At 46.1% G+C, this 12,322-nt stretch overlaps 1 long non-coding RNA gene across 2 annotated transcripts in view; it reads left to right on the top strand.

The window, feature by feature from the left end:
* The first annotated feature begins 1,680 nt into the window (after positions 1-1,680).
* LOC309530928 overlaps positions 1,681-12,322 on the top strand; it is a 39,604-nt gene continuing 28,962 nt past the window's right edge. For both annotated transcript variants that reach the window (XR_014218959.1, XR_014218960.1), the window contains exon 1: positions 1,681-2,105. This is a non-coding gene — a long non-coding RNA (uncharacterized lncRNA). The remainder of the gene's footprint in view (positions 2,106-12,322) is intronic.

Below are 12,322 nucleotides of genomic sequence, written 5' to 3'. Positions count from 1 at the left end.
TGCAATCACATAATCCTAATCTGAGAAAACTTGATTTATTTTGAAATGGTCAATGGATGTCTATGGAATTGGTCTAGTTCAGTGTTTCTGGATTAACTACTTTTGGGATTGGGATGACTGTAGTGGCAATCTGCCCATTCTTAACGGAAATGACTAATGTTCTAAGACGAAGGTTCAGGGCATGTGCAGCTATGTCAGAAGGCTCCACTTTTTTTCTCCTACTTGACACATTGTTGGCCTCTAATATGGCAAACTGAAGCAGGAAGATTTGCTCCTCTTCAAATCAGAAATGTATTTAGAGCAGCAACAGCAGCATGCCCATATAGATGCTAGGTATTTTCAGAACAAATTGCTAAGGTTAGCATTTAAGGTAGCTGACCTATATTAACCAACCAGTGCAGCAAAGGTTTTATGTGAGTGAGGATAGTGATACCTCCTGCAAACTAGAAATCACGCAGTTTAATCCAAGGTCTCTCCTCAGCTCCTATGTTTAGCCAGATGTAACAAAAGTGAGAGGTTAAACACAGTGCAATAGGCTTTTCTTACTGCATACTCCCATGTCGAGGGATTACCACAAGGTAAAAAGTAGGTCTTGAAGTGTAACTGTGAGCCCAGGAGGGACCTGGGCTGGTCACTGCAGATTAAAGTCCATGAAAGCTTATGCCACAATAAACCTGTTTATTTAAAAAGATGTTCCCCTATGCTGCTGCATCACAACAAACCAACACAGTTTTATACTGCAGATTTGTGGTAAAAGTATTGGAGGTGAAAAAACTGGGGTACAGTGGTACCTCGGGTTACAGACGCTTCAGGTTACAGACTCCGCTAACCGAGAAATAGTACCTCGGGTTAAAAACTTTGCTTCAGGATGAGAACAGAAATCATGCAGCGGCGGTGCAGCGGCAGCAGAAGCTAAAGTGGTGCTTCAGGTTAAGAACAGTTTCAGGTTAAGAACAGACCTCCAGAACAAATTAAGTTCTTAACCCGAGGTACCACTATAGAGCAGGGAGTATTGATAAGATTAGGGCTTTTTTCCAACCGGAACTCACCAGAACTCAGTTCTGGCACCTCAGATGGGCACCATTGCCATTATAAGAAAACAAGGGAGGCATTCAATTATGAGTTCTGGCACCTCTTTTTCTAGAAAAATTGCACTGGATAAGATAGAGGAAAGGTCATATGTACTGGTTGTGTAGCCGAGGCTTGTACATTTAAAGCACCCCCCCCACCAGAAACCTGGGAACTGTACTTTTATGGGTGCTGGGAATTGTAGCATGATGAGGCCTAAACTGCAGCTTTTAGGATTTTTTTTTTTTTTAGGGGAGGGGATGTGCTTTAAATGCATACAGTTTCTGTAATGGCTACCGATCATCACCAGGAAAAAACAAACTAAACATAATGGAGTGCGAAGAGGAAAATGGCATGGCAGTGTCAACTTTTCCCTTTTCTTGCGAGGAATCCTATTTGGAACAAGGTAATTTCCCTTTAAAAAGGGGGGAAACGTTGACAGCTATGCATCGCACACAAAGCTGTAAGATTTATTAGAGCCGAGGCCCTGGCTTGGAACTTGTGGTCGTGCCTCTTGCTTGCCTGGCTAGAGAGAGGCGGCATGTGCTGGGTCCAAAAGCCGCCTGACCTTTGCGTGGCTGGAATGCATGCTAGTGCGCAAAACTTACTGTACAGTACAGTACTTGCTATAGAACGGCCTCAAGGCCACGGCCGTCAAAGCGGAGGAACTTTCGACGTGCGCGAAGGCTGCAGCGAAAGAAACATCTCGCCAGGCTGGCGATCTGGCGCAAACGCTTAAGAAACGCCGCTCGTCTGGAGAAGTTTTCTCCCCAGTTTAATTTGGGGGGGCGGAGTTTCCTTCTGCAGCCTCTGTTTGGAGCCCACGTCGGTCTGGAGAGGCGTTCGTTTTACCCGGGGGCTGCCTGCCCGGTGTGAAGGGCTTAAGAGCCGCCTGGCTTTGCTTGCATGGCATGAGTCATTTGTCCCCGCCGGGGGAGCCGGCCTGCTTTCCCTCACGTAGGAAGGGCTGGAGAGGTTCCGGGAACACGAGCTGGCCGCGCACACGTCGGACGCGCAGCGAAGAAGGCAGGCAGAAAGTAAGAGAAGCAAAAAACAAAAACACCACCTGGGGGGCCCCGCCGAAGCAAGGAGACACACAAACACACACAGGATTTCTCGCTGGGGGTTTAGCTTAGGACGTCTTGTTCCCTTGCTTCGTTGGTTTGCCAGGAAGGATCTCACACACAAACCCGCCCGCCCCGTCTCTCAGTCGCGGTCCGATGTCTACAAAAGTGTCCCATCACCTCACGCTGGAATTGGGGGAAACAACTGGTAGTAGGCAGCAAAGCGCGTGCTCCGATTCCAGAAAGCTCCCGTCTTATGGGGAAACGTCTGAAGAAGGGCAGCCTCCGACTCTGCAGGTGCGAGGCTGTGGATTTTAGGTGTGCTAGTGGCCAGAGGTAATGTCTCCTCCAGTTGACGAGTCCACAAATCGAAAGGGAAACCAGACTCAGGCTGCAAATCCTGTGTCATCTACATTGGGAATAAGCCTCACTGAACTCGAGAAGACTTACCTCTGAGGGCACAAGTGCTTGCATTGATTAATCAATTGATTAATTATACTGCCCTATACCCTGGGGTCTCAGGGCGGTCTACAGAATAAAATAAAGATATGAAACCACAAAATACATAATAAAAATAAAAACAACAACCCAATCGCCCCCTCCCCGACAAAAAAGCACGTTTTAAAAGGGTCTAGGCCTTTTTTTTTTTTTAAAGGAAAGTGCATCAGTCATGAATTCAGCAGGTAAGGGCTTTCCCCATAACAGATTCTGTGAGCTGGAAAAGATAACACCTGTTTAATTTCTGGCTGTCCTATAGCTGCAGAATATGCAAGAGTACTGAGGGTGGGGCATGACGACTACATGCTGCCCTCGTTTTTTGTGACCAGGTGGCGAGATAGGATTCAGGCACGTGTTGGCTTGTCTTGTCCTGTCCTCTGCATTTTAACAACTGTCGCCATTACTGAATTAGGAAACCTAGTCCCAAATATGTGAAAACAAGGATGGATGAAAACAGTTGAGTGGCTGCTAGCTATAGGGTGGGGAGCCACCACCCCCAAGCTGTTGCTGGACTCCAGCTTCCATCAATCCCAGCCAGCATGGTCCCTGGCCAGGGAGGATGGACACAGTAATCCGGCTCAGGAGCAGCAGTGCTGTGGAGCTGCTCTTCTGACACCTCCTTGGCTGCCCCTTATCACTTTGTGGGGTGGCAGCAAGGTCAGGGCTGCACAGGCATAACAGCAGAGTCAACATCTGGTGCTCCCACCCCTATGCCCACATAGCCTCAACCTTGTTGTTACCCTATTCCACCCATTCACCTTTCTGTTAAATGGTGGATAACAAGTGCTTTATTATTCTGAACTTCACCTGGAGGAGGTGAAATAATAATGGTTCCAAAATGTTGCAGCAACTCAACGAAGCATGGTGTGTGTGTGTGTGTGCGTTGGGTGAACTTTTGCAACCAAAAAGGTGAAAGGGAACCAAAACTCAAGAGCCAGTGATGAAATAAGAATAAGAATAATTTTTTATTTATGCTCCGCCCATCTGGCTGCATTTCCCCGGCCACTTTGGGCGGCTCCCAGCAGAATATTAAAAACACAATAAAACATAAAACATTAAAAGCTTCCCTAAACAGTGCTGCCTTCAGATGTCTTCTAAAAGTCAGGTAGGTGTTTATTTCCTTGACATCTGAAGGGAGGGCGTTCCACAGGGCGGGCACCACCACCAAGAAGGCCCTCTGCCTAGTTCCCTGTAACCTCACTTCCTGCAGTGAGGGAACCACCAGAAGGCCCTCGGCGCTGGACCTCAGTGTCCATGCTGAACGATGGGGGTGGAGACATTCCTTCAGGTATACTGGGTTGAGGCCGTTTAGGGTTTTAAACGGTTGTGTATTTACTGTAATTTCGCCATTGTTAGTGCTGCTATAATTGAATCATTGATGGAGATTATTATTTCCTAAACCACATAATCATCACAGATGCACTGTATTTTAAAGGAGGCATTTTCAAATACATCTTCCCTTAAAAAACAAAACAAAAGGAGAAGCTCACATAATAACTACTAAATCAGAATTATATATGTGATTTACACAAGCTGTGCTGTAAAGCCTTTAATGGCAGTTTCTCTTGTTTAGTTCTGTCAAGGTCTCTGGAATATTTTGCAATGAATCATGTATTTGCTTTGACAAAAGCTTGCCTAATAAGGATCTAAATAATGACACATGTGCAACTTAGCTTCAGCATACTGGAAAGGTTTCTACAGGCCCTGGGGTGTTGGTTCTGACTCATGCATGCCCTATCACATTACTTGGGGGGACTATATTTCCCTGCCTACCAACTCCATGCCCACTTGACCTTTGGCCTTCATGGCTGATAACAGGATGGGGAGGGATTGACCAGCTTCTCTGGCAGGGAGTGGTAATGAACCTCTCCTTGTGAGAGAGGGCAGCCCCAGCTATCCCAGAAGGCATCAGCCAGGAAGCTAGACAATAACTTTATTGACCCTCTTAAACAAGAACAGAACAGATTGCAGAAACTCCTGATGCCACATAGTTTAAGGTCTCCATCTGCACTATAATTCAAAGCAGTGTTACACCACTTGTGTCATGGCTTCTCCACAAAGAACCCTAGGAACTGTAGTTTGTTGTGAGTGCTGAGAGTTGTCAGGAGACCCCTATTTCCCCCAGAGAGTTACAATTCTCAGAATTCCGCGGGAAGATTAACTGTTTTTGTCGTTGGCATCCGTCTGCCTCAAGTGATAACGGGGAAGTCAAATCACGTTTGCAGCACCAAAGTGACTCCCCTGGGGCGCAAGCCTGACTGTGTATGGAAGTCCTGGGCTGCCCAGATGACAAGACCCCACTCTCGGCCTTTCTGCTGTGACCCAAACAAAAGTAGAGCAACACGTTTGGCACCAGCTTGGCTGCAGGCGGATCCAGCCATCTTAAGCACTCCACTCCAAATCCATGAATGGTTTACTCCCTAGTCTTTTCTCCTGGAGTTATCTTGCAGGGCAGGATTAGCATCAGAGTTTTACCTTTCTTGCCTTCCCAAGTTAACAAACCCCACCTGCCCCTCACCTTCCTCTACAACTTGTCCAGAAACCACCTTCTTGGCCATTGAACCCTCTATTGGTCTCGTCCTCTCAACCTGCCAGAGCCTGTCTTTGCTTGCAGAGGAAGTCCCTAACTCACTGAGGGTTTGAGACACGTCGGCTACCCTCACCTGGTTTAACCGGACAGTCAAATCTGTTTCCCCGGGGGTTGGCCCAGGCTCATGCTGACAGCTTCCGGGAGTCACTGGTGAGAGCTGAGTGCAAGGTGGACAAGCTACCTCAGAAGAAGCATGACGTGCCCCTCCCACCAGAGGGGCTACCCCTCCCCTAATACCCCCATACACCCCAGTTAACTGTTAAAGGTAAAGGTACCCCTGCCCGTACGGGCCAGTCGTGTCCGACTCTAGGGTTGCGTGCTCATCTCACTTAAGAGGCTGGGGGCCAGCGCTGTCCGGAGACACTTCCGGGTCACGTGGCCAGCATGACAAAGCTGCTATGGCGAGCCAGCACCAGCGCAGCGCACGGAAACGCTTTTACCTTCCCGCTATAAAGCGGTACCTATTTATCTACTTGCACTTAAGGGTGCTTTCGAACTGCTAGGTGGGCAGGAGCTGGGACCGAACGACGGGAGCTCACCCCGCCGCGGGGATTCGAACCGCCGACCATGCGATCGGCAAGCCCTAGGCACTGAGGTTTTACCTACAGCGCCACCCGCGTCCCTGTTAATGGACTGATAATTGTAGCTCTGTGAGGGGAATAGGGGTCTTCTAACCGCTAGCATCACCCTTAGCAAATTGTAGCTTTCATGATTTGTTTGAGGGAAACCATGGCTTGTTGAAAGTGGTACAATAAAAGCTTAAATGTATAGGGCAAATGGGTGCCTAAGTCCAGTGCCATCTAGTGACTAAGTAAGTAGAATGACACTATCTGATACCATCTGCCTTGAAAGAGATGCTTGCCTAAGGCTGCTTCTAGGAACCCCCTGGACCCCAAGGATTCAAATAATTATTGGCAGGTTGCAAATATCCTCTTCTTAGGTAAGGGGCTTGAGTAAATGGAAGTTGAGCCGTTCCATGCTTTATTCCGCCTGAAGGTCTGGTTCCAGTACAGAAGCTACACTTATGGATGACCTGTGTCAGGAGAAGACAGACACAGGCAGTGCAACTCAATAATAATAATAATAATAATAATAATAATAATAATAATAATAATAATAATTTATTATTTATACACTGCCCATCTGGCTGGGCTTCCCCAGCCACTCTGGGCGGCTTCCAAAAAAATATTAAAATATTGTAATACATCAAGCATTAGAAGCTTCCCTAAACAGGGCTGCCTTCAGATGTCTTCTAAAAGTCTGGTAGTTGTTGTTCTCTTTGACATCTGGTGGGAGGGCGTTCCATAGGGAGGGCGCCACTACTGAGAAGGCCCTCTGCCTGGTTCCCTGTAACTTGGCTTCTCGCAGTGAGGGAACCACCAGAAGGCCCTCGGTGCTGGACCTCAGTGTCCGGGTAGAACGATGGGGGTGGAGACGTTCCTTCAGATATACTGGACCGAGGCCATTTAGGGCTTTAAAGATCAGCACCAACACTTTGAAATGTGCTCAGAAACGTACTAGGAGCCAATGTAGTGTTGATATTGCAGAGTCCTTTGCACAACGGAATGATGAACAGTACGTGCCACATGCTTAAAGTTGCTTTATTTTCAGTTCAGAGTTGAGAAATTACAAACATGCATCTTGCCTCTGCTGGAGCAGAGAAGCAACCGTCCATCTCTTCGGAATAAAGAACACCGAGAGAACAGTGAAAAACAGGAAACCAGTGTACGTCACATCCAGCTTCCCATTCCCGTGTGAAAACCCAACAGTACTCTGACTGTGGAATGTAAACATTGTCTTGTGACAAGCACTTCGCTGCACAGTGAAGAGAGCTGAAACTAACATCCTCCCCCTTTCTGTGAACATCACTGGGCAGCGTGTTCGTACAATATCAGTACAAACCCAACTTCTGTACATAGGTACAGTGTTGATCCCTTGATACAATCTTGGACAATACATCAGCAGGAATTTCATTACCTGGCATATAGGACACCGTTACGAGTCCCTTCTGAATATGTTCCCTAGCATGTTGCACCTTCAACTGCAAGTGCTTCGTGCTTTGCTTACAACCTTCCGAATTCAGCAAAGCCAAACATGCTTTGTTGTCCTGGTAAACCTGGATTGGACATTTGACAGGAATTTTCATGTCTTTGCACAATTGTAACAACCATTCACAATCCTTAAGTGAATAAGACAGTGCATTCAGTTCAGCTTCACAAGTACTTAAGCTAATTGTTGTTTGCTTCTTGCATGACCAATCAAATAGACCCTGATTGTACATGTAGCAAACTCCAGACGTACTTTTCCTGTCTGTAGTGTCACTTCCAAAACTTGCATCTGCAAAAATCTCAAGACCACCAGACTTCTGATTGTTAAATCTCAGTCTGTAATGCATAGTGCCTTTCAAATAGCGTGCTATGCGTTTCAGAGCTTTCCAATCCTTAACAGTAGGATTGTTGACTTGTCTGCTTAGCAAATTACAGCTAACAGCAATGTCAGGTCTTGAACATCTGGCAATGAAGTTTAGCTTGCCTAGCACACTTCTGTACAGTGTAGTGTCAGAAAATGCTTCTTCAGTGTCTTCTACCTGATAACCTGTTGTCATCGGTGTGTCTACAGGGTTAGCATCCATCAGGTTTAGCTTGCTTAACACATCAGCAATTTTCCTTGACTGGTGTACTAGAATGTTACCACTTTGATCTTTCTCTATTTCCAGAGATAGGTAGTTGTTTACCTCACCAAGATCTTTCATGTCAAAGTGCTCTTTCAGTTGAGCTAGGGCGTTATTGTACATTGTGACATCTTTCCAAAAGAATAAAATATCATCAACATAAAACAAACAATACAGCTTCTTTTGCCCCTCCTCTTTGACAAATACACATGGATCAGCTTTCCCTTGCTGAAAACCTAGAGAAAACAATGCTTCAGTGAGTTTAGTGTGCCAACACCGTGCACTTTGTTTGAGACCATAAAGGGACTTTTTCAGAGCACAAACAAATCCCTGTTTTACCTGTACGCCATCAGGTGGAAGCATATAAAGTGATTCACCTAGAGATCCGTACAAAAATGCTGTATTCACATCGTGGTGACTAATGTGTAGATTCTCCTCTGCAGCTAGCTTGAGCATAAGCCTTATGCTCTCATATCTCACTGTGGGTGAGTAGGTCTCGTGATAGTCTTCACCTGGTACCTGTGCTAAACCTCTGGCTACCAATCTGGCTTTGTGTCTGACTATCTTGCCATTTTGATCAGTCTTCGCTTTGAAGACCCATTTGCTTCCAAGCAGTTTCATTCCTGGAACTACTGGAACTAGCTCCCAAGTTTTGTTCTTTTCTAAGGAATCAAGCTCAGCCTTCATAGCATTTAACCATGGCTCAGCTTCCTTAGAATCCAAATCCTGGATTTCTTGGAAACTTGAAGGTTCAAATACCTTCTTGGAGCTTTTAACAGCTGCTACTGCTGTCTTAGCAAATTCATCAGCAAATCTCTTTGGAGGTCTGCCTTTTGTGGCTCTTTGTGACCTGCGAATTAGCCTTTGGTCTTCAACACTCTCCTCTTCCTTCTTAGGAGAAAAGTGACCTATTGTGAACAATGGTTCTTCCAATTCCTGATCAGAGCTTTCAGAGGGTCGCATAGAGGCTTTCGCACTCTTGAAATCCTCTGAAGTATCCGATTCAGTTTCAGACTCAGAATCAGAACCTTCATCAGTGGGTGTGGGTTGCTGTTGCTTATCCTCAGTCTCATCACTGTCATCAGGATAACATTGGAAAATTCCCACATTCTCCCCCCACTTGGCATTGTACTCAACACTTCTTGTGAGCTTAATTGTCTTAGAGCCAGTCATCATTATTCTGTAAGAACCTTTCTGATAACCTAGAAAGATACCATGCAAACCACGCTTGCCTAACTTGGAGCTTTGTGGTGAGTGAATCCACATGTCAGAACCAAAAATTTTCATGTGTTTGATGTACGGTTTCTTGCCAAACATCTTCTCATACGGGGTACAACCAATCGCTGAAGATAACCTGCGATTGTAACTGTAAACAAAACATGAGAGAGATTCGGCCCAATAACTCTCTGGAAGATTTGCATCATGCAGCAAGGTTTTTAACCCTTGAAGCAATGTTTGATTTGCCCTTTCGCAAAGTCCATTCTGCCATGGCGAGCGAGGACTGGACAAATCGTGTTGAATTCCTTTCTCAGTCAGAAAAGCTTCAAACTGCTGAGAAGTGAATTCTCCCCCGCGATCTGTGAAAAGAATTTTTATCTTCTTACCATGCACATTTTCCAACCAAGCACAGAATTCCTTGAACCTTGGAAAAGCCTCTGATTTCTGCTTGAGATTATACACGTAAATATACCTGGAAAATGCATCAATGAGAACCATGAAGAACCTATTTTCACCCAAAGAGGGCGATAGTGGACCGACTAAATCAGCATGAACAATCTGGTATGGTTCTGTAGCTTGCCTACTAGACACCTTACCTTTCACAGCCATTTTCACCTTGTTTGCTGCGCATGCCTTGCACTTCATGTGGTACCTGCAGGGTTTAATAGTCATACCTTCAACCAAGGTAGGCATTTTAGATACTGCCTCAAAATGCAAATGACCAAATTTCCTGTGAAAATCATGAATACATCCTGCATGCAAACTTTTGTTAGAACCTGCAATGCAACAAGTATCATTCTGCACAACATCATCATAATACAAAACAAATAAACGATCAACACATTCAGCATGCAATACATAATCGTCTTTCTTTGTGATGGTGCATTTCTTGTTCTTGAAGGAAACGTCAATGTTCCGTTCATTCAGCTGCATCACACTGAGAAGATTGTGTGTGGCATCTGGAACATACAGTACATCCTGTATTGATAAGTCCAAACTGTGAAGAACAACAGTTCCGTAGCCTTGACTGGGAATCGTGTGGTCATCCGCCTGGTGAATCGCACCTTCCTGCGGTGTAAAAGACACGAACAGTCTCTTATCGTTGCACATGTGGTGGGTAGCTGCTGAATCAACCACGAAGAAAGATCTAGACGTCTTCTGGACCTTTGCAACCTTTGGAGTGAAACGTGAGACCATTGCCTTGTGCTGCGTTGTCCTGGACACCGGACCTTTGCCTTTGCTTTGGCCTTTTCCACGCGATGAACTTCTGCTGCGCTGCTCTGTCTTGGCCCTGGGATATTTGCATTCCCTCTTCATATGGCCTAGACGTCCACACGAGTAGCATTTCACTGCCTTCAAAGCTTTGGCGCCCTCTGGTGGTTCCACTGCACTCTGGGATGACGTCTGTGAAGACTCCCCCTTATCCATGCAGCTAGCACCCCGGCGATCTGCTTCATTCTGGATCACGGCAGTAACATAGGCTACTGTGAGCTGAGCAGTTGGTTGTACAGCAATCTGAGTGGCAACGGACTCCCAACTTGGACCCAAAGAATGTAGTATCATGAAGGAATACACAGCCTCTGGAAAGTTGAGTCCTCTCTGTTGCATCTCATGTCTCAGATTCTGCATCTCCATCAGGTGTTTACGCACATCTCCACCTTCAGCAAGAGACATACCATGCAGCTTGGCATAAAAATACATTGAGGAACCAGCTTCTGTCCTCAAGTGAGCCTCTCTTAAAGAGTTCCAAATTTCTCTGGCTGTGGTCTTTCCACGCAACAGACAGAGCTCTTCTGGGGATACTATCAACGTAAGCGTTCCCCTTGCTTTGGAATCCTTAGCAGTCCATTCAGCTGTAATTGGAGCTGGGGGGTTGTCTGTAATAACATTAAACAGACCTTCTTTCCGCAGAATTGCCTCTGCATACTGTACCCACTCCGTGTAATTTTTCTTATTGAGCTTAGGAATCCCAAAAGCTTCAACCAGCTTTGCATTAGCCATCATTGCTGCTTTAAACAAGCTGCGTCACTGTACAACTTCCAAAAGCACTTGTGAAAAGTACTTTCGCTTTCCCAGTCATCCAAGCCTGTGAGCTTGTGCCTTTATCTGTATCGCGGCAAAACGGCTTTAAAAGTACAAAGTCCAGCCATGAAGCCATAAATTAGAAACTGGCAGGCTGCCAGGCTGCTCCGGGCAGCATGAGCACATACCTTCATCAATCAAACTTGACGCGCAGAGCAGATAACACGATCCGTTCCTCTGTACCTCTGCCGGCATTCTTCAGTTTGATTTACGTCTTTCTGGGCCCCATAACCAAAATGTTGATATTGCAGAGTCCTTTGCACAACGGAATGATGAACAGTACGTGCCACATGCTTAAAGTTGCTTTATTTTCAGTTCAGAGTTGAGAAATTACAAACATGCATCTTGCCTCTGCTGGAGCAGAGAAGCAACCGTCCATCTCTTCGGAATAAAGAACACCGAGAGAACAGTGAAAAACAGGAAACCAGTGTACGTCACATCCAGCTTCCCATTCCCGTGTGAAAACCCAACAGTACTCTGACTGTGGAATGTAAACATTGTCTTGTGACAAGCACTTCGCTGCACAGTGAAGAGAGCTGAAACTAACATGTAGGTCTTTCAAGACCGGTGTTATATGGTCTTGGCGGCCGCTCCCAGTCACCAGTCTAGCTGCTGCGTTCTGGATTAGTTGTAGTTTCTGGGTCACCTTCAAAGGTAGCCCCACGTAGAGCACATTGCAGTAGTCCAAGCGGGAGATAACCAGAGCATGCACCACTCTGGCGAGGCAGTCCGCAGGCAGATAGGGTCTCAGCCTACGTACCAGATGGAGCTGGTAAACAGCTGCCCTGGACATAGATGCCCTGGACCCCTACTCCTTTGAGCACTTTTATTCTAGGTCTCACGGGTGGAACACAAGGGTGGGGCAGGCAGAAAGAGAATTTCTCTGGCTCGTTGTGGGAGCCTCTCTTCGCTGCTTTCTGTGCTCCCAATGAAAATCTCCCCTCTTCCTGTAAATAAAGAAAAACCACAGATGTCGCTAAAATAACACCAAGTTTTGCACTCAGTGGGATTTACATATTGGTAAAGCTGGGATTGGGCTGTTAGCGCTTTCAGCTGTAATTCTGTGGTTGCTCTTACTTCTTTAGCAATTACACAACAAGTAGAAATTGGTAAAGTTTTCCCTAGCACTGT

This window comes from Podarcis vaucheri (genome assembly GCF_965113315.1).
Source record: "Podarcis vaucheri genome assembly, chromosome: 4".
Taxonomy (NCBI): Eukaryota; Metazoa; Chordata; class Lepidosauria; order Squamata; family Lacertidae; genus Podarcis; species Podarcis vaucheri.
Note: the sequence above shows the minus strand (reverse complement) of the source record. Positions and strands in the feature narration are given on the sequence as shown.